Raw genomic sequence first — 21,024 nt, forward strand, 5'->3', positions numbered from 1 at the left:
GTGGTTGTTCCACTGGATATCATAAGGTGAATGCACCAATTTGTAAGTCGCTCTGGATAAGAGCGTCTGCTAAATGACTTAAATGTAAATGTAATGTAAATATCAAAGCTGCAAGCTAAGGTTAAGTCAAGACTTGGTTTCCTCTATCGTAATCGCTCCTCTTTCACCCCAGCTGCTAAACTAACCCTGATTCAGATGACCATGCTAGATTACAGAGATGTAATTTATAGACCATTCAATCCATTCCAGCCATTATACTCCACTCCAGCCATTATTATAAGCCGTCCTCCCCTCAGCAACCTCCACTGGTACAGAGCCTCCTGATCGCATTTCAGAGCAAGCATAAATTTGCTGGCAGCAGATTGGCGAGTGAAGCATTTTCCGAGCTGAACTGACCAAGACGCACCTTCAATAACACATAAAACCTCACATAATTCTGCCCAAAAACAATGACAATATTTCTCAACCAGTGGCATATACGCTTTTTATGTGAGTGCTGATGCCGTCCTGTTATAAGCAGTGCCCACTTTGTCAAAGGCATGGGCACAAAATACTTCACTTGTCCATTCCCAGCGCACCTCTCCAGAGTGCTGTTAGAGAGATCCATTGCTGCGTCGATCCACCAATGTAAAAATAAATAATCTAACAAATCATGTAGCATATATAGCCTAGGGTAGAAAGTAGGCTATGTGGCCTTATCTGTAGCCTTCAGGCTGGAGATAAAATGTATGACAATGTAATGAGATGGACACTTTTAACAGCATGCACGTTTCTCCAATCAAATAGCCTAATGGTGTCCAAGCAAATACATTTTTTTGCTGACATGTTAACAAACACCATATCCTACAAACAGGACAGGTCAAAGTAAAATGGACAATATGGAATGGACAATCAGGCTACTCACAATTGGTGTACAGGAGTTTCACCCAGTGGGCTTAATTATCATGATAATTGGTTTCAAGTTTGTATATGTCAATTTTTGATGAGCTGATCATTGCAACAACAAAAAAAGATTTCTGCATTCCCACTGTGTAAACATATTGATTCTCCTTGCAAGTAGGCTAAGGATAACTCCTGATAAAGTTGGGTAGCTGATATTCAGAACTTAAATAGCCAAATTGTCACAGGAATCAACCAATGCAACTGCCTTTTTACAAACGGTAGGCTAACCACGTAGATGGGCATTCATAAAATTCCTTTGCCGGCTGACACTGTAGGCTACACCCCAGTAAGCGCGGACCGACACAGACTTCTTTTGGATTAATTTTTTAATTTTTAATTTCCATGTCCACAGACGTAGATTTTTAGTCCGGTCCAAATCTGAATCAAACATAGACATCTATAATTGGTTCACATTTGGACCGGCCTTGATTTGGTTCAAACATTGACGTATTTTCAACTTTAATTTAGTACCACAAATAAACCTGATTTCAACAACCAGAAAATATTTATTTTCAACGTCTGGAAAATACGTCTTTTCAAATTTTATTCAGAAACTAAAATTAACCTAACTTCAATGTCTGGAAAATACGTATTTTAGACTTCTTTTCAATGTCATTTCTAGTTTTGCGGGGTATAGGAGGGTGTTTTTTGCACAGTGGCGTGTATTCATGGATGCCAAGGGAAGCCATGCTTCCTCAAATATTTGACCAATAATTTTTTTTAAATTAGAAAATAAATTTAGCTTTGTCTCACTGTGTTTTCATACCAAAGAAATCATTGGAGCGAGGGAAACAGCACCACATTTGTCAGTATGTGTAGCCCATGTATCCAATGCTGTCTGGAACAAAAGAGTATGACATGTTGTCACCATAGCATTTTGTTTGATTGATGCCAGCAAGCATTTGGCCTCCCTTGATAAAACAATTATAAAATAAATAACCAATCAGCGTTGAGCTGAGCTCAACTGTGGATTGTCCTGGAGCAGAAAAACACCCCCCAAGGGAGGCCAGTTTGGATTTAGCTTCACATCAATCAAATCACATCCTAAGCAAAACGTCATCATGGTCTGCTTGTGTTGATGTCCTGCAGTAGCTAGCTTGCTAAATTGGTCTTTTCCTAAGTCATGGATGAAGACTTCCGGCGCCGACCGAGTTGGCCGCCTCGCTTCGCTTTCCTAGGAAAATATGCAGTATTTTGTTTTTTTTATGTGTTATTCCTTACATTGGTACCCCAGGTAATCTTAGGTTTCATTACATACAGTTGGGAGGAACTACTGAATATAAGAGCAACGTCAACTCACCATCGTTACAACCAGGAATATGACTTTCCCGAAGCGGATCCAGTGTTTTGCCTTCCACCCAGTACAATGGATCTGATCCCAGCCGGCGACCCTAAGCGACGCCGAAAAAGGGGCAAACGAAGCGGTCTCCTGGTCAAGCTTCGGAGACGGGCACATCGCGCTCCACTCCCTAGCATACTACTCGCCAATGTCCAGTCTCTTGACAATAAGGTTGATGAAATCCGAGCACGGGTAACATTCCGGAGAGACATCAGGGATTGTAACGTTCTCTGCTTCACGGAAACATGGCTCACTCAAGAGACGCTAACGGAGTCGGTGCAGCCAGCTGGTTTCTTCATGCATCGCGCCGACAGGAACAAACATCTTTCTGGTAAGAAGAGGGGCGGGGGTGTATGCCTTATGATTAACGAGACGTGGTGTGATCATAACAACATACAGGAACTCAAGTCATTCTGTTCACCTGATCTAGAATTCCTCACAATCAAATGTCGACCGCATTATCTACCAAGGGAATTCTCTTCGATTATAATCACAGCCGTATATATTCCCCCCCAAGCAGACACATCGATGGCCCTGAACGAACTTTATCTGACTCTTTGTAAACTGGAAACCACACACCCTGAGGCTGCATTCATCGTAGCTGGGGATTTTAACAAGGCTAATCTGAAAACAAAACTCCCTAAATTCTATCAGCATATCGATTGTGCTACCAGGGCTGGTAAAACCTTGGATCATTGTTATACTAACTTCCGCGACGCATATAAGGCCCTCCCCTACCCTCCTTTCGGAAAAGCTGACCACGACTCTATTTTGTTGCTTCCAGCCTACAAACAGAAACTAAAACAACAAGCTCCCTCGCTCAGGTCTGTTCAAAGCTGGTCCGACCAATCTGATTCCACACTTCAAGACTGCTTCGCTCACGTGGATTGGGATATGTTCCGCATTGCGTCCAACAACAATATGGACGGATACGCTGATTTGGTGAGCGAGTTCATTAGAAAGTGCATTGACGATGTCGTACCCACAGCAACGATTAAAACATTCCCAAACCAGAAACCGTGGATTGATGGCAGCATTCGCGTGAAACTGAAAGCGCGAACCACTGCTTTTAACCAGGGCAAGGTGACCGGAAACATGACCGAATACAAACAGTGTAGCTATTCTCTCCGCAAGGCAATCAAACAAGCTAAGTCCCAGTATAGAGACAAAGTAGAGTCGAAATTCAACAGCTCAGACACAAGAGGTATGTGGCAGGGTCTACAGTCAATCACGGATTACAAAAAGAAAACCAGCCCCGTCGCGGACCAGGATGTCTTGCTCCCAGACAGGCTAAACAACTTTTTTGCTCGCTTTGAGAACAATACAGTGCCACTGACACGGCCCGCTACCAAAACCTGCGGGCTCTCCTTCACTGCAGCCGAGGTGAGTAAAACATTTAAACGTGTTAACCCTCGCAAGGCTGCAGGCCCAGACGGCATTCCCAGCCGCGTCCTCAGAGCATGCGCAGACCAGCTGGCTGGTGTGTTTAAGGACATATTCAATCAATCCTTATCCCAGTCTGCTGTTCCCACATGCTTCAAGAGGGCCACCATTGTTCCTGTTCCCAAGAAAGCTAAGGTAACTGAGCTAAACGTCTACCGCCCCGTAGCACTCACTTCCGTCATCATGAAGTGCTTTGAGAGACTAGTCAAGGACCATATCACTTCCACCCTACCTGACACCCTAGACCCACTCCAATTTGCTTACCGACCCAATAGGTCCACAGACGACGCAATCGCAACCACACTGCACACTGCCCTAACCCATCTGGACAAGAGGAATACCTACGTGAGAATGCTGTTCATCGACTACAGCTCAGCATTTAACACCATAGTACCCTCCAAACTCGTCATCAAGCTCGAGACCCTGGGTCTCGACCCCGCCCAACTGGGTCCTGGACTTCCTGACGGGCCGCCCCCAGGTGGTGAGGGTAGGTAACAACATCTCCACCCCGCTGATCCTCAACACCGGGGCCCCACAAGGGTGCGTTCTGAGCCCTCTCCTGTACTCCCTGTTCACCCACGACTGCGTGGCCATGCACGCCTCCAACTCAATCATCAAGTTTGCGAACGACACTACAGTGGTAGGCTTGATTACCAACAACGACGAGACGGCCTACAGGGAGGAGGTGAGGGCCCTCGGAGTGTGGTGTCAGGAAAATAACCTCACACTCAAAGTCAACAAAACAAAGGAGCTGATTGTGGACTTCAGGAAACAGCAGAGGGAGCACCCCCCTATCCACATCGACGGGACAGTAGTGGAGAAGGTGGAAAGTTTTAAGTTCCTCGGTGTACACATCACGGACAAACTGAAATGGTCCACCCACACAGACAGCGTTGTGAAGAAGGCACAGCAGCGCCTCTTCAACCTCAGGAGGCTGAAGAAATTCGGCTTGTCACCAAAAGCATTCACAAACTTCTACAGATGCACAATCGAGAGCATCCTGTCGGGCTGTATCACCGCCTGGTACGGCAACTGTTCCGCCCACAACCGTAAGGCTCTCCAGAGGGTAGTGAGGTCTGCACAGCGCATCACCGGGGGCAAACTACCTGCCCTCCAGGACACCTACACCACCCGATGTCACAGGAAGGCCATAAAGATCATCAAGGACAACAACCACCCAAGCCACTGCCTGTTCACCCCGCTATCATCCAGAAGGCGAGGTCAGTACAGGTGCATCAAAGCAGGGACCGAGAGACTGAAAAACAGCTTCTATCTCAAGGCCATCAGACTGTTAAACAGCCACCACTAACATTTAGTGGCCGCTGCCAACATACTGACTCAACTCCAGCCACTTTAATAATGGGAATTGATGGAAATTATGTAAAAATGTACCACTAGCCACTTTAAACAATGCCACTTAATATAATGTTTACATACCCTACATTACTCATCTTATATGTATATGTATATACTGTACTCTATATCATCTACTGCATCTTGCCATCTTTATGTAATACATGTATCACTAGCCACTTTAAACTATGCCACTTTATGTTTACATACCCTACATTACTCATCTCATATGTATATACTGTACTCTATACCATCTACTGCATCTTGCCTATGCCGTTCTGTACCATCACTCATTCATATATCTTTATGTACATATTCTTTATCCCTTTACACTTGTGTGTATAAGGTAGTAGTTGTGGAATTGTTAGATTACTTGTTGGTTATTACTGCATTGTCGGAACTAGAAGCACAAGCATTTCGCTACACTCGCATTAACATCTGCTAACCATGTGTATGTGACAAATAAAATGGACCCCTACAAATCAGCTGGGCTAGACAATCTGGACCCTCTCTTTCTGAAATGCTCCGCCGCAGTTGTTGCAACCCCTATTACTACTAGCCTGTTCAACCTCTTTCGTATCGTCTGAGATCCCTAAAGATTGGAAAGCTGCCGCAGTCATCCCCCTCTTCAAAGGGGGAGACACTCTAGACCCAAACTGCTACAGACCTATATCTATCCTACCCTGCCTTTCTAAGGCCTTCGAAAGCCAAGTTAACAAACAGATCACCGAACATTTCGAATCCCACCGTACCTTCTCCGCTATGCAATCTGGTCTCCGAGCTGGTCATGGGTGCACCTCAGCCACACTCAAGGTCCTAAACGATATCATAATCGGCATCGACAAAAGATAATACTATGCTATTCATCGACCTGGCCAAGGCTTTCGACTCTGTCAATCACCACATTCTTATCAGCAGACTCAACAGCCTTGGTTTCTCAAATGACTGCCTCGCCTGGTTCACCAACTACTTCTCAGATAGAATTCAGTGTGTCAAATCGGAGGGCCTGTTGTCCGGACCTCTGGCAGTCTCTATGGGGGTGCCACAGGGTTCAATTCTCGGGCTGACTCTTTTCTTTGTATACATCAATGATGTCGCTCTTGCGGCTGGTTATTCTTTGATCTACCTCTACGCAGACAACACCATTCTGTATACTTCTGGCCCTTCTTTGGACACTGTGTTAACTAAATCCAGACGAGCTTCAATGCCATACAACTCTCCTTCCGTGGCCTCCAACTGCTCTTAAATGCAAGTAAAATTAAATGCATGCTCTTCAACCGATGCTCGCACCTGCCCACCCGCCTAGCATCACTACTCTGTACGGTTCTGACTTAGAATATGTGTACAACTACAAATACCTAGGTGCCTGGTTAGACTGTTAACTCTCCTTCCAGACTCATATTAAGCATCTCCAATCCAAAATTAAATCTATAATTGGCTTCCTATTTCGCAACAAAGCATCCTTCACTCATGTTGCCAAACACCCTCGTAAAACTGACTATCCTACCGATCCTTGACTTCGGTGATGTCATTTACAAAATAGCCTCCAACACTCTGCTCAGCAAACTGGATGCTGTCTATCACAGTGCCATCTGTTTCGTCACCAAAGCCCATATACTACCCACCACTGCGACCTGTATGCTCTCATTGGCTGGCCCTCGCTTCATATTCGTCACCAAACCTACTGGCTCCAGGTCATTTATAAGTCCTTGCTGGGTAAAGCCCCACCTTATCTCAGCTCACTGGTCACCATAGCAGCACCCACCTGTAGCACACGCTCCAGCAGGTATATTCCACTGGTCACCCCCAAAGAAAACTCCTCTTTAGGCCACCTTTCCTTCCAGTTCTCTGCTGCCAATGACTGGATTGAATTGCAAAAATCACTGAAGCTGGAGACTCATCTCTCCCTCACTAACTCGAAGATCGAATCGTACTACACCGGCTCCAACGCTTGTCAGATGTGGCAGGGCTTAAAAACTATTACAGACTACAAAGGGAAGCTCAGCCACGAGCTGCCCAGTGACACAAGCCTACCAGATGAGCTAAATTACTTCTATGCTCGCTTCGAGGTAAGTAAAACTGAAACATGCATGAGAGCATCAGCTGTTTCGGACGACTATGTGATCACACACTCCGTAGACTGTGTGTAAGACGCTCTTAAGGATCTGACAGTTTTTTTCCCGCCTAAAATGACACCCAAATCTAAGTGCCTATAGCTCAGGACATGAAGCAAGGATATGCATATTCTTGAAATCATTTGAATGGAGAAACAGCAGGGGTTCAAACTTTAGAACCCAGATCCTACATTGGAATGTAAAAATGTATTTTATTAAAAAAAAATATGCTACATTTTATCTCTGGGACCCTCAGGATGACAAATCAGAGCAAGATTACTGAATGTAAAAACATTATTTACCTTCAGAGGTGAATGTATCAAACCAAGTGCTGTGCTAAAAGTGTTTTGTTGTTGTGCAGTGTAATTGCTACTGTAAATTGGACAGTGCAGTTAGATTAAATTCTTGTTAATCTTTCTGCACATTTAAGACATGTCCTGGAAAGTTGGATGTTACTTACAATGTCATTCTAGTCACATTAGCGCACATTAGCAACAACCTTCCCGGTATAGGGACACAGATCCCGTTAAACAGGTCAACATTCAGGAGGCTGCAGGGCCAGACGGATTACCAGGACGTGTACTCCGAGCATGCGCTGACCATCTTGCAAGTGTCTTAAATGACATTTTCAACCTGTCCTTGACTGAGTCTGTAATACCAACATGTTTCAAGCAGACCACCATAGTCCCTGTGCCAAAGAACACTAAGGTAACCTAACCTGTCTAAATTACTACTAACCCATAGCAGTCATGTCTGTAGCCATGAAGTGCTTTGAAAGGCTGGTCATGGCTCACATCAACACCATATTCCAGAAACACTAGACCCACTCCAATTTACATACCGCCCCAACAGATCCACAGATGATGTAATCTCTATTGCATTCCACATTTCTCCTTCCCAACTGGCCAAAAGAAACACATACAGTATGTGAGAATGCTATTCATTGACTACAGCTCAGCGTTCAACACCATAGTGCCCTCAAAGCTCATCACTAAGCTAAGGACCCTGGGACTATACACCTCCCTCTGCAACTGGATCCTGGACTTCCTGGCGGGCCACCCCCAGATGGTACGGGTAGGTAAGAACACATTCGCAACGCTGATCCTCAACACGGGGACCCCTCAAGGGGTTCGTGCTCAGTCCCCTCCTGTACTCTCTGTTCACTCATGACTGCAACACCATCATTAAGTTTGCAGATGACACAACAGTGGTAGGTCTGATCACCGACAACGATGAGACAGCCTATAGGGAGGAGGTCAGAGACCTGGCCGTGTGGTGCCAGAACAACAACCTCTCCCTCAACATAGTTTTACATTTTTTACTTAGCAATTTTTTAATTAACACTTATTTTTCTTAACTTCATTGTTAGTTAAGGGCTTGTAAGTAAGCATTTACTTGAATTCGACACATGTGACAAATACAAATATTTGATTTTCTGTACAGGGCTCATCTGGAAAAGAGGCCTTGGTCTCAGCATTGCCTTCCTGTCAAAATAAAGGTTAAATACATATAAATGACGCTGGTCAGTAGCGTTCATTTGGTATTTTCAGTTTTCTCTTTGAGAGTAATGTGTGAACATTTATTTCCACACACTCCCCAGACGAAGAAATATCCATGGATCCCTTCTTGCCAGTTACAGTGTTTGGGCTCTAAGATTTTTGGATCATCATAGGGTGACCTAGCTACAATACAGAGATCGAGAAAATCAATATATCAAAATATATTTTATATTTGAGATTGTTCAAAATGGCCACCCTTTACCACGATGACAGCTTTGCACACGCTTGGCATTCTCTCAACCAGATTCATGAGGAAGTCACCTGGAATGCATTTCAATTAACAGGTTTGCCTTGTTAAATGTTAATTTGTGGAATTTCGTTCCTTCAGATGTGTTGTGACAAGGTAGGGTTAGTATACAGAAGATAGCCCTATTTGGTCAAAGACCAAGTCCATGTTAGGGAAAGAACTGCTCAAATAAGCAAAGAGATTACTTAAATACATGAAGGTCAGTCAATCTGGAAACTTTCAAGAACTTTGGAAGTTTCTTCAAGTGCAGTCCAAAAATCCATCAAGCGCAATGATGAAACAGGCTCTCATGAGGACCGCCACAGAAAAGGAAGACCCAGAGTTACCTCTGCTGCAGAGAATAAGTTCATTAGAGTTACCAGCCTCCAGAAATGGGCAAATAACTGCACCTCAGATTGCAGCCCAAATAAATGCTTCACACAGTTCTAGTAACAAACACATCTCAACATCAACTCTTCAGTAGCGACTGCGTGAATCAGGTCTTCATGGTCGAATTTCTGCAAAGAAACCACTACTAAAGGACACCAACAAGAAAAAATAGACTTGCTTGGGCCAAGAAACACAAGCAATGAACATTAGACCGGTGGAAATCTGTTCTTTGAGATTTTTGAATCCAACCGCCGTGTCTTTGTGAGATGCAGAGTAGGTGAACGGATGATCTCCGCATGTGTGGTTCCCACCGTGAAGCATGGAGGAGGTGGTGTGGGGGTGCTTTACTGGTGACACTGTCAGTGAGTTATTTAGAATTAAAGGCACACTTAACCAGCATTCTGCAGCGATATGCCATTCCATCTGGTTTGGGTTTAGTGGGACTATAATTTGTTTTTCAACAGGGCAATGACCCAAAACACACCTCCAGGCTGTGTAAGGGCTATAGACCAAGAAGGAGAGTGATGGAGTGCTACATAAGATGACCTGGCCTCAGAAATGACCTGACCTCAACCCAATTGAGATGGTTTGGGATGAGTTGGACCGTAGAGTGAAGGAAAAGCAGCTAACAAGTGCTCAGCTTATGTGGGAACTATTTCAAGACTGTTGGAAAAGCATTCCAGGTGACTACCTTATGAAGCTGGTTGAGAGAATGCCAAGCCTGTGCAAAGCTGTCATCCATGCAAAGGGTGGCTACTTTGAACAATCTCAAATATAAAATATATAAGTTTCTTGTCTGTCCAAAATTAGAGGGAGAGGACAGTTTTTTAGCACATTTTGACAGCGAGCAGATATAAAAAATTGAGTGCGGCCCTCCGGACCTTGTTGAAGACTGAATGTGGACCCTGGGGAAAATAGTTTGACACCCTTGTTCTATAAGATTAAGACCTGCTTAGAGTTAAGCATATGGTTGATACTATTCTTCTTTTGCTCTGAAATCGAAACTACCTATGATGATGACATGCAGTCAGATGGTTCCAGACTGTAACATCAAAGCGAGCAAGGTAATGTCACTTATTCTGTGCTTGTGTATATTATTAGTTGCACATATTAGACAGGAATGGAGTATTTCTGGAGGTTGAGTGCTAATTTTAACAGTTGTTGAGCTGAAACTTTCCCAACATGGGACCTTTTAGAGTGAAGGACACAAAAACAAACGACTTTAACCTATCATAATCAAACTACTCTCCCTTATCTTTCCTACATAACATTTCAATGTTTAATGTGCTATTAGTCGAGCTTCTGAGACAGTGTTGAAGTTTGTTTACAATAAATGTCTTTAATAGGGATGAAAAATCATTAACCCAACCTTAGAGTTCAACAGTAAAGAATGTATACTGAACAAAAATATAAACGCAACACGTAAAGTGATGGTGTCATGTTTCATGAGCTGGAATAAAAGATCCCAGAAATGTTCCATATGCACAAAAAGCTTATTTCTCTCAAATGTTGTGCGCAAATTTGTTTACATCCCTGTTAGGGAGCAGTTCTCCTTTGCCAATATAATCCATCACCCTGACAGTTGTGGCATATCATGAAGCTGATTAAACAGCATGATCATTACACAGTTGCACCTTGTGCTGGGGACAATAGACGTCCACTCTATAATGTACCGCTTTGTCACACAACACAATGCCACAGATGTCTCAAGTTTTGAGAGAGGGTGCAATTGGCATGCTGACTGCAGGAATGTCCACCAGAGTTGTTGCAAGATAATTTAACGTTAATTTCTCTATCATTTGGCAGTATGTTCAACCAGCCTCACAACTTCAGACCATGTGTAACCATGCCAGCCCAGGACCTCCACATCGGGTTTCTTCACCTGCAGGATCATCTGAGACCAACCACCTAGACAGCTGATAAAACTATGGGTTTGCACAACTGAAACATTTCTTCACAAACTGTCAGAAACCGTCTCAGGGAAGCTCATCTGCGTGCTCATCGTCATCACCGGGGTCTTGACCTGACTGCAGTTTGGCGTCGTAACCGACTTCAGAGGGAAAATGCTCACCTTCAATGGCCACTGGCACGCTGTAGAAATGTGCTCTTCATGGATGAATCCCGGTTTCAACTGTACCGGGCAGATAGCAGACGTTGTGCGGGCGAGCAGTTTGCTGATGTCAACATTGTGATGGTGGGGTTATGGTAGCGGTGGGGTTATGGTATGGGCAGGCATAAGCTACGGACAACGAACACAATTGCATTTTATCGATGGCAATTTGAATGCGCAGAGATACCGTGACGAGGATCCTTAGGCCCATTGTCGTGCCATTCATCCACCGCCATCACCATGTGATCACCATGTGATCCTTAGGCCCATTGTTATGCCATTCATCCGCCACCATCACCATGTTTCAGCACGATAATGCATGTTGCAAGGATCTGTACACAATTTCTGGAAGTTGAAAATGTCCCAGTTCTTCAATGGCCTGCATACTCACCAGACATGTCACCTATTGAGCAGTTTGGAATGCTCTGGATCAACGTGTATGACAGCGTGTTTCAGTTCCCGACAATATCCAGCAACTATATTCACACAGCCATTGAAGAGGAGTGGGACAACATTCCACAGGCCACAATCCACAGCCTGACCAACTCTATGCGAAGGAGATGTGTCGCACTGCATGAGGCAAATGGAGGTCACACCAGATACTGACTGGTTTTCTGATCCACAGCCCTACTTTTTTAAAGGTATCTGTGACCAACGATGTATATCTGTATTCCCAGTCATGTGAAATCCATAGATTGACTGATTTTCTTATGTGAACTGTAAAGTCTTTGAAATTGTTGCATGTTGCGTTTTATATTTTTGTTCAGTGTAGATTGTAAATCGTTTAGGTGTGATTTTAGGTTCATTTAGGCTATTGGCAACTGAAAATGATAGTCAATATAGCATTACAAAGAGCATTAATATTTTGGCTAACTTTAGAGTTGTGAGTAATGAGTCATGAAGCTATTGGAAATGGCCGTCTTTTAGCATCGATCTCTTAAATTAAAGTCTAAATTCCTTTCTCTCATCAAAGCTTTCAGGTGAATGGCTAAAGAACAAGGAATCAGGAAAGGTGGTATCAGAATTTGAAACTTTTGCAAATGAGTACAGCCACAGTGTTTTGCAATGTTAGTTTTACAGGTAAGCTTACTAAAGTAACAGATTATATTGCTTACGCTAACCTTAAAAACAACGAAGCTTGACGCTTGCACGAGAATCGACATACTATAAACGTTGATGATACAAATTTGATGATACTAAAAATATAAATTGTGTTTATTTGTAATGCTGTGTCACAAGGCTGATCCACACAACAAACTTATTTTTGTCCGTGAGCATTACTGCCAATAATGACCCCCGTCAGCTGTACCCTAAGGAGCATGACCTGGTCATTCTATGGCTGTCCCAGAATACAGGTGCCCAACGGCACGAGCAGGGCTTTCTGGATCCCAAGGAACATTTTGGCTATGTGCAGAGATCCAATGTTTTCAACAGAGGTGTGGGTGAGTGTACGTTTGTGTGTAAGAGGCCAGGAAGGGATAGGCTTACATGGAAAGAGGGAACGGGGTTGTATTAATATGGAAAGACAAGTTGAATATAAATATCCTCTACACAAAAGACTGTCGTGTTTCTTTAACTTCTTCCATTGTTATTTTCTGTTGTTACCTCCTATTCATCCATTCTCATCATAAATATGGATGTATATATTGTATTATTATGCTGTACTGTATGTAACATATTGCATTGTTTTACACCATTAGTGTGTGGATCGTTTTAAATGCACTTTATTTAAAACGTGATGTGATGTATTTCTCTGCCGCCCTTCAGGCCAGTGCCCCACCCTGAACCTGATGATAAGGACCCGGGGCAACGTGACGTCGGTGAACAAGCAGGCGGTGCACTGTGATGTGGTGAGCTCCGGGTCAGCACCATGAGGGAGTAGTCCCACCCCTCCTCAGCCCACAGGTCTCATACTCCCCAACCTGAACTTCATTATAATAGGCATTTGAATTGGGAGAGTTTGGCGTTTTTTAAATGTAAGTTATTCCTTTGTGGAACAATTGGGTAACCAACTACAGAGTATTTGTGTGACTCCTGTGAGTCTTTATCAACATTCAAATAATTAGAATTTGCGTTGTTTCTTTACTATACAATTGTAAATCTGTCAAATGTTTTGTTTGATATCAGGTGGCCCCTTGCATGTGTGATAATTGCCTTGTATACAGGTTTTCTAGTAATTGTATGTTAACACTACATCTATATGATGTGTTTGTCCCAGGGTTACAACCCAAGCCAGGTGAGGGCGGTGAGAAAACAGTATGTCCATCAGAAACCAACAGCGGACCCCCAAAATCTGCCGGATACACGGGCCCCCAGGAACAGGAAAGAGCAAAACCACTGTGGGCCTGCTGCAAAATCTTTTCTCTGAGGTACGCTGTTTATCTTGTTTCTGGACATTCTGTCTGGACATTTTTCTTTTGCTCTAGCATTCTAGAGAGTGTCTATTTTTTTCATCTTGCTCCTGTTTCTTTCCTGCTGAACACAACCTTGGCTAATAGCATTGTTAAATTCAAACGTTGATATATTTTCCCTGTGTTCCTCTGTATCATCAAGCACTGATGTCAGAGGACGCAGACATCTACCAACGCAGAGTGCAGCTAGATGAGAGCATCGAGAAAATCTCCAAGATGTTGCCCAAACTGCCAGACTGAGCAAATGGTAACCACAGGCTTTCGCCAGCAGGGTCCGCTAGAGGGCTAGCCACCTACCTACACTTGCCAAAACTATTCAAAGCTCCAGTCATACGCTGTGGTCTCGCTCATAATCAATGTAGACCTTGGCTCAGACATGCATTAGGAACTGCAAATCCCATTAATATCCTAAGACTTGTTCAGAGTTGTTGTTCATGGCTTCTCTCTTTCATTTCCTCCCTCTCTTATTGGCTGGTGTTTAAGTACCATGAGCTGGCAGAGAAACTACAGACTGCTCCGAGAGAGACAGACTCAGCTACGAGCTAAAACAGGTAAGGCACTGTACCACATTATGTGCATACAGATGTTAGCAACTTTGTCATGCGTGTAAGGGCTTAGCAGATAAGAGGAGAGATATTATTATTCAGAATTAAAGGGGATAGAAAAAACTGCTTTGGGGAGAGAAATCTCATTAGAAATGCCTCTTTCTCTCAGCTCTCGCTTTCTCTTCTATTTCCTGTCTCTCTTTCTTGACCTCGTTCCTCTTCTTCCTTTCCTGTCTTTCTCCCATAGTCTCGCATTAGGAAGCAGGAGACCCAGCCTTGTGTCTTATAGGATACCCATGTGGTCTGCTGTACCCAGAGCACGAGCTGCAGCTCCGCCCGGGAGTCGGCCTTCCAGTGCCTGGGACATGAGCCCTTCAGTTGCATCGTTGGACGTGGTCAGAATTTGTAGCTCCTTTAGCTTGGCTGCATTTCAATAGTGTAAAGCAGCAATTAGTGTTCTATATACCATTGTCGTCATGGAGATACACGGTGTGCAAGCTTTTGTTCCTGTCCAGTGCTGTAACACGACTGACTCAGTGAATTGATGGCTTGATGGTTAGTTGAATAAGGTGTATGGTACTTGATTGGAATAAAAGCTTGCAAGCCCTGTGGAATGACATTTTTTTTTATATAACCTTTATTTAAGTCAGTTAACAAAAAAAGATTGTTTTCAATGACAGCCTACCCTGGCCAAACCTGAACGACACTGGGCCAATTGTGGCCTGCTGGAGGTCATTTTGCAGGGCGCTGGCAGTGCACCTCCTTGCACAAAGGCGGAGGTAGCGGTCCTGTTGCTGGGTTGTTGCCCTCCTACGGCCTCCTCCATGTCTCCTGATGTACTGGCCTGTCTCCTGGTAGCGCCTGCATGCTCTGGACACTACGCTGACAGACACAGCAAACCTTTTTGCCACAGTTCAGATTGATGTGCCATCCTGGATGAACTGCACTACCAGAGCCACTTATGTGGGTTGTAGACTCCGTCTCATGCTACCACTAGAGTGAGAGCACCGCCAGCATTCAAAAGTGACCAAAACATCAGCCAGGAAGCATAGGAACTGAGAAGTGGTCTGTGGTCACCACCTGCAGAATCACTCCTGTTTTGGGGGGTGTCGTGCTAATTGTCTATAATTTCCACCTTTTGTCTATTCCATTTGCACAACAGTATGTGAAATTTATTGTCAATCAGTGTTGCTTCCTAAGTGGACAGTTTGATTTCACAGAAGTGTGATTGACTTGGAGTTACATTGTGTTGTTTAAGTGTTCCCTTTATTTTTTTGAGCAGTGTATAATACAAATCCACATTATATCAAATCAAATACAGACATGTAGCGAACACATTTTTGGAACATTTGGATTTGTATATGTTTTAATGATTGTAAATACAGTACCAGTCAAAAGTTTGGACACATACTCATTCCAGGGTTATAATTTATTTTTACTATTTTCTACATTGTAGAATAATAGTGAAGAAATCAAAACTTTGAAATAACATATGGAAAATTGTAGTTACCAAAAAAGTGTTAAACAAATCGAAATATTTTTGCGATTGTTCAAAGTAGCCACCCTTTGCCTTGATGACAGCTTTGCACACGCTTGGCATTCTCTCAACCAGCTTCATGAAGTAGTCACCTGGAATGCATTGCAATTAACACGTGTGCCATGTTAAAAGTTAATTTGTGGAATTTCTTTCCTTCTTAAGTAAAAAAAGAAAATAAAATAAAAGTAACAAATAATTAAACATCGGCAGTAAAATAACAATAGCGAGGCTATGTACAGGAGGTACCGGTACAGAGTCAATGTGCAGGTGCACCAGTTAGTCGAGGTAATATGTACAGTATACATATGACCACTACTAGCCAATGTCCATTGGTGTCCATTGGTGTCCATTTGAGTAAACAAAAATTTCCCTTTGAAATGGTGTGCTAAATTGCAACGCCAGCTGAATGATTTAGTCCCGTGGACCATGAAAATGTCACTACCCACACATTAAAAAATATATCTAGTCCTCCTTGCGTGAATGTGTTTCTTGAATGAATACAAGATCTGTGTTGCAGTCGTTACAAACCAAAAAAAACAGGTTTCGTATCCCCCAGGCATTGATTGACAAACTTAAAGTCCATATATACAAAATGGAAAGGAAACTCCTATGCAGTCTCAACTTTTACGAGATGTGTTTGTGCCGTCATGTGCAGTAGTGTCGTGGAAAATTGCGAGATTATGTTATAGTGCTTGTAAGATTATTTTATCATCTTTGTATTGCATTAGAATGGTTGTTTTATTCGACAGAATAGAATCTGTTGACTATTGTGTGTTCAGTGTTCCACTGAGGATGGGCTTCTATGAGATAGCACTGACAGAGGAGATTTACAATGTCTTTGGCCAATAAATCCTAAAGAGCATTCCAGATAGTAAAGCTAATATTTTTGTACTATGAAGTACCAGGAACGAGATTAGAACCTCGTTTTAGACACTAAACTGAGCGATAATTTATAGCGAATGCAATCTGGCTAAGGGATACTCCTCTCTCAAGTAAAAGTCTTTCTTTGTGAACTTTCTTCGTGAACTATTATCTGTGGTTTGTCATGTCGACTAGGGGGGTGGATCTTTGCTATAAAAGATCTCAATTGCCATTATGTTGGTACTCTCAGAATTCATTATAGACACTGAATTGATCTGAGAGTCAAAGGGCTATTGTAAAGCTCATATTATTAAAGATGACGTTTAAGTATAACTCTGACTGGTGTGTGGTTTGTATCTCTCCTCATTTGGTAATACAGGAAATTGCTACGACAGTAGTAGCACAATTTGTAACTTATTTACATTCTATGTTGACTCCATATTGATGTTGAGGTTGTAATTTTTGGCTGACCTTTCTTAGTGGATGTACAATCGTCACAACAATCGTTGAATTATGGGGAGTTTCAGGCCCCGAAGTGAACATACAGTTGAAGTCGGAAGTTTACATACACTTAGGTTGGAGTCATTAAAACTGGTTTTTCAACACTCCAAAAATGTATTGTTAACCTCTCTTGGGCACGTGAGACGTTAGCGTCCCACCTCTTCAACAGCCAGTGAAACTGCTGGGCGCCAAATTCAAATACAGAAATAATCATTATAAAAATTCAGAAAACAAAACATATTTTACATAGGTTTAAAGATGAACTTCTTGTGAATCCAACCACGTTGTCAGATTTTAAAAATGCTTTACGGCGAAAGCATACCTTACGATTATTTGAGAACATAGCCCACTAGACAAATCATTACAAACAGTAACCAGCCAGGTAGAACAGTTACACAATTTAGAAATATAGATAAAATGAATCCCTTACCCTTGATCTTCATATGGTTGCACTCAGCAGACATTAATTTACTCAATAAATGTTCCTTTTGTTCGATAAAGTCTCTTTATACCCAAAAACCTCAGTTTTATTCGCGTTTTCTTCAGTAATCCACAGGCTCAAACACAGTCACAACAGGAAGACCAAAAAATCCAAATTGTATCCGTAAAGTTCATAGAAACATGTCAAACGATGTTTATATTCAAGCCTCAGGTTGTTTTTAGCCTAAATAATCAATAATATTTCAACCACACAATAACGTTGTCAATATAAAAGATAAACAAGAAAGGCGCGTTCTCGGGATTGAGTATGAAAAAACTCTGTGACACTTTAGGGTTCAGTCATTCAGCCTGGTCTTACTCCCTAATTTTTCAGAATACAAGCCTGAAACAATTTCTAAAGACTGTTGACATCTAGTAGAAGGCATAGGAACTGCAATTTGAGTGAGTCCAAAGTCAATGGATACTGTAATGGCATTGAATAGAAAACTACAAAAATAAAAAGAATCCCACTTCCTGGATGGATTTTTCTCAGGTTTTCGCATGCCAAATCAGTTCTGTTATACTCACAGACATTATTAGAACAGTTTTAGAGTGTTTTCTACCCAAATCTACCAATTATATGCATATCCTAGTTTCTGGGCCTGAGTAGCAGGCAGTTTACTTTGGGCACGCTTTTCATCCGGAGGTGAAAATAGGTCCCCCTACCCTAGAGAAGTTAAAAATATGGATTTTGTGGCGTTCTTTGCCCCACTTAGAAACTGTTTGGCACAAGTCTCAAAGAAGTCTAAGAAACTGGACATTATTGTGGCTGCGGCAGAAAAGGTTTTGGGACTTCAGGATTTTACATCTGAAGACTTGCAAGGGGTACTGGCGCCAGAAGACCCACCCTCCCAGGTTCCCCTTGAGCCTATGTAGGTATCAGATTAGTTAGATTTTTTTGACTGAATTTTTTTTCAGTTTATCTTTAGATTTTTTTGTTGGTAGTTTGGTAGTTTTTTGGTAGTTTGTTCTGTTTCCATCCCGCACAGTATGTGGCGAGATGCACATTGAATTGTGCGATCACCAATATACCAAATAAGAAGAGCCTGGAGGGCCTTCCCATGCTTGTTTGAATAGTTTTCTTTCGGCCTTGCATGCCTTTGTATTTTCCCTTCTATTTATTATTTTTACTTTATTATTTTTCGATACCATTCTGCAACAAATAGATCTCCGAGATCGCCTTGGACCTTGGTAAGAACAGTCTTCCTAGTTACCTGGAAACCAGACATAGAGTTCTACATCGGGTAGAAATTAGCATTTGAATCAGGAAAGTTTCCTCTCATGACCTCAAAGCCCGAATGTACATCAAGCTTGTGAATCCACAAACTTGTTTGATGCATTTGCTTTTTGTTGTAGTTGTTTCAGATTATTTTGTGTCCAACTGAAATTAATGTTAAATAATGTATGATATTTTTGGAGTCACTTTTATTGTAAAATAAGCATAGAATATGTTTCTGAACAAATCTTCATTCATGTGGATGCTACCATGATTCTGGATAGTCCTGAAAGAATTGTGAATAATGACGAATGAGAAGGTTACAGACGCACAAATATCATACCACCAAGACACACTAACCTCTCAACATTACAATAACAGGGGATGTTAACATTTTTGGGGGGTATGACATGTGTACATCGAACTTTCTCAGTCATAATTTTTGGTTAATTCAGGACTATCCGTAATCACGGTAGCATCCACATTAATGTAGAAGTGTTTAGAAAAATAGTATATTCTTATTTACAATGAGTGACTGCAAAATGACACAACACATTATTTACCATTCATTTCTATTGGGCACAAAATAATCTGAAACATTGATGTCCTCATTGCATGCTAGGAATACTAAACTTTTAGACTATTTTAATACACAAGTGCATTTGTCCCAATACTTTTGGTCCCCTAAAATGGGGGGACTATGTACAAAAAGTGCTGTAATTTCTAAATGATTCACCCGAAATGAAAGTCTGCACATTAACCAAATGAGTTCCCAGTTATCTTGAACGCACTGAAGTCGGAGACTTTAGAGTTCCCAGTTGTTTTGAACGCGGCATATATCACAGTGGCAAGGCATGTAGAGCAAACAACAGAGTTCTCACAACACAGGTTGTAATATGGCTTTTTTCCCCATTAATTTGCTTCCTCAGGGATTTTAACCACACACCGCTACTGGTTGCGGTGTGTAGTTTTCATCCACCGAACACTTCAGTTTATTGATCTAGGATAATTTCATCCTAGATCTGTGCTGTTCAGCCAGGACAACTCCTACCTTGAGCTCTCTGATCTGCGCCCAGATCATTCTGTGAGGATCTCCCCCACACGTCTCAATTCACTCCTTACTTACATCTCCACTTTGCTCTTAATTTGAACACTGCAGACTTCTTCTGAAATGGATCCCAGAATAGAGATGCCTTACAGACAGAATAAACTAGAATACCTAATGATTTTTTATTTTATCACCGGCACCGGCTGAATGTCTTTGTCTTTCTTTTTACTGCCTGCTGACACTCACCCCCTTTTTTCCCATTCCTCCCAGGTATGCTTTGTGGAGTGCTGGAGTGTGTAGTGCTTTTGTAATGGAGTAATGGTGCATGTCTCCTATAGTTCTCTGTTTATTCAAAATGTCAGTGACTCCAAAGCCAGGAACTACTCTTTCACTGAAATGTTTTATTTTTTTACAAAAGCTTAGTAAAAGATGCAACACAGTGCCTAGGGTGTCATTAACATGACCCCGTAAGCCTCGGGTTTCCACGGCGATGATGATCTCTGCAAGAGAGCGGGAGAACCATAGAAATAAAAATAGTAGTCTGGGCGCTTTCTACATTCTAGTAAGTCTATTTCTACGAGGAGAACACTCTTGTCAGAACCTTACGGGGAAAATGTTTGTCTGGACATTATGGTGCAATTTTTGTTCAACTTTTTATGATTGTATTCTCATGTGCATTGGGGTTGTCTGTCGTTATGAGTGAACCTCATAGTGGTTTGACAGATTCAGTTGTTGGTGTCACTCATCATGTCAGTTCTTTTACCATTTGCATAAAACACGTCAGACCTACATGAAATCAAATACCAATGAATGAGGTTGTCTTTTTTCCCCCACTTTTCAGCAATCCAGACAGTTCCAATCTGGAGAAGACAATTGAGAGTTTTGGTTGGTAGTCACACATTTTTGTCTCTTGAAAGAATGAATTGAATCAATAAAGTACAAGCACAGG

At 42.3% G+C, this 21,024-nt stretch overlaps 1 long non-coding RNA gene across 1 annotated transcript; it reads left to right on the top strand.

Moving 5' to 3' along the window:
- The first annotated feature begins 14,210 nt into the window (after positions 1–14,210).
- Positions 14,211–17,163, top strand: LOC129863608 (uncharacterized). The gene is made up of 2 exons (XR_008760986.1): positions 14,211–14,438; positions 14,680–17,163. It is a non-coding gene; the product is annotated as an uncharacterized LOC129863608 (long non-coding RNA).
- Positions 17,164–21,024: the final 3,861 nt, after the last annotated feature.

Source organism: Salvelinus fontinalis, chromosome 10, assembly GCF_029448725.1.
Source record: "Salvelinus fontinalis isolate EN_2023a chromosome 10, ASM2944872v1, whole genome shotgun sequence".
Lineage (NCBI taxonomy): Eukaryota > Metazoa > Chordata > Actinopteri > Salmoniformes > Salmonidae > Salvelinus > Salvelinus fontinalis.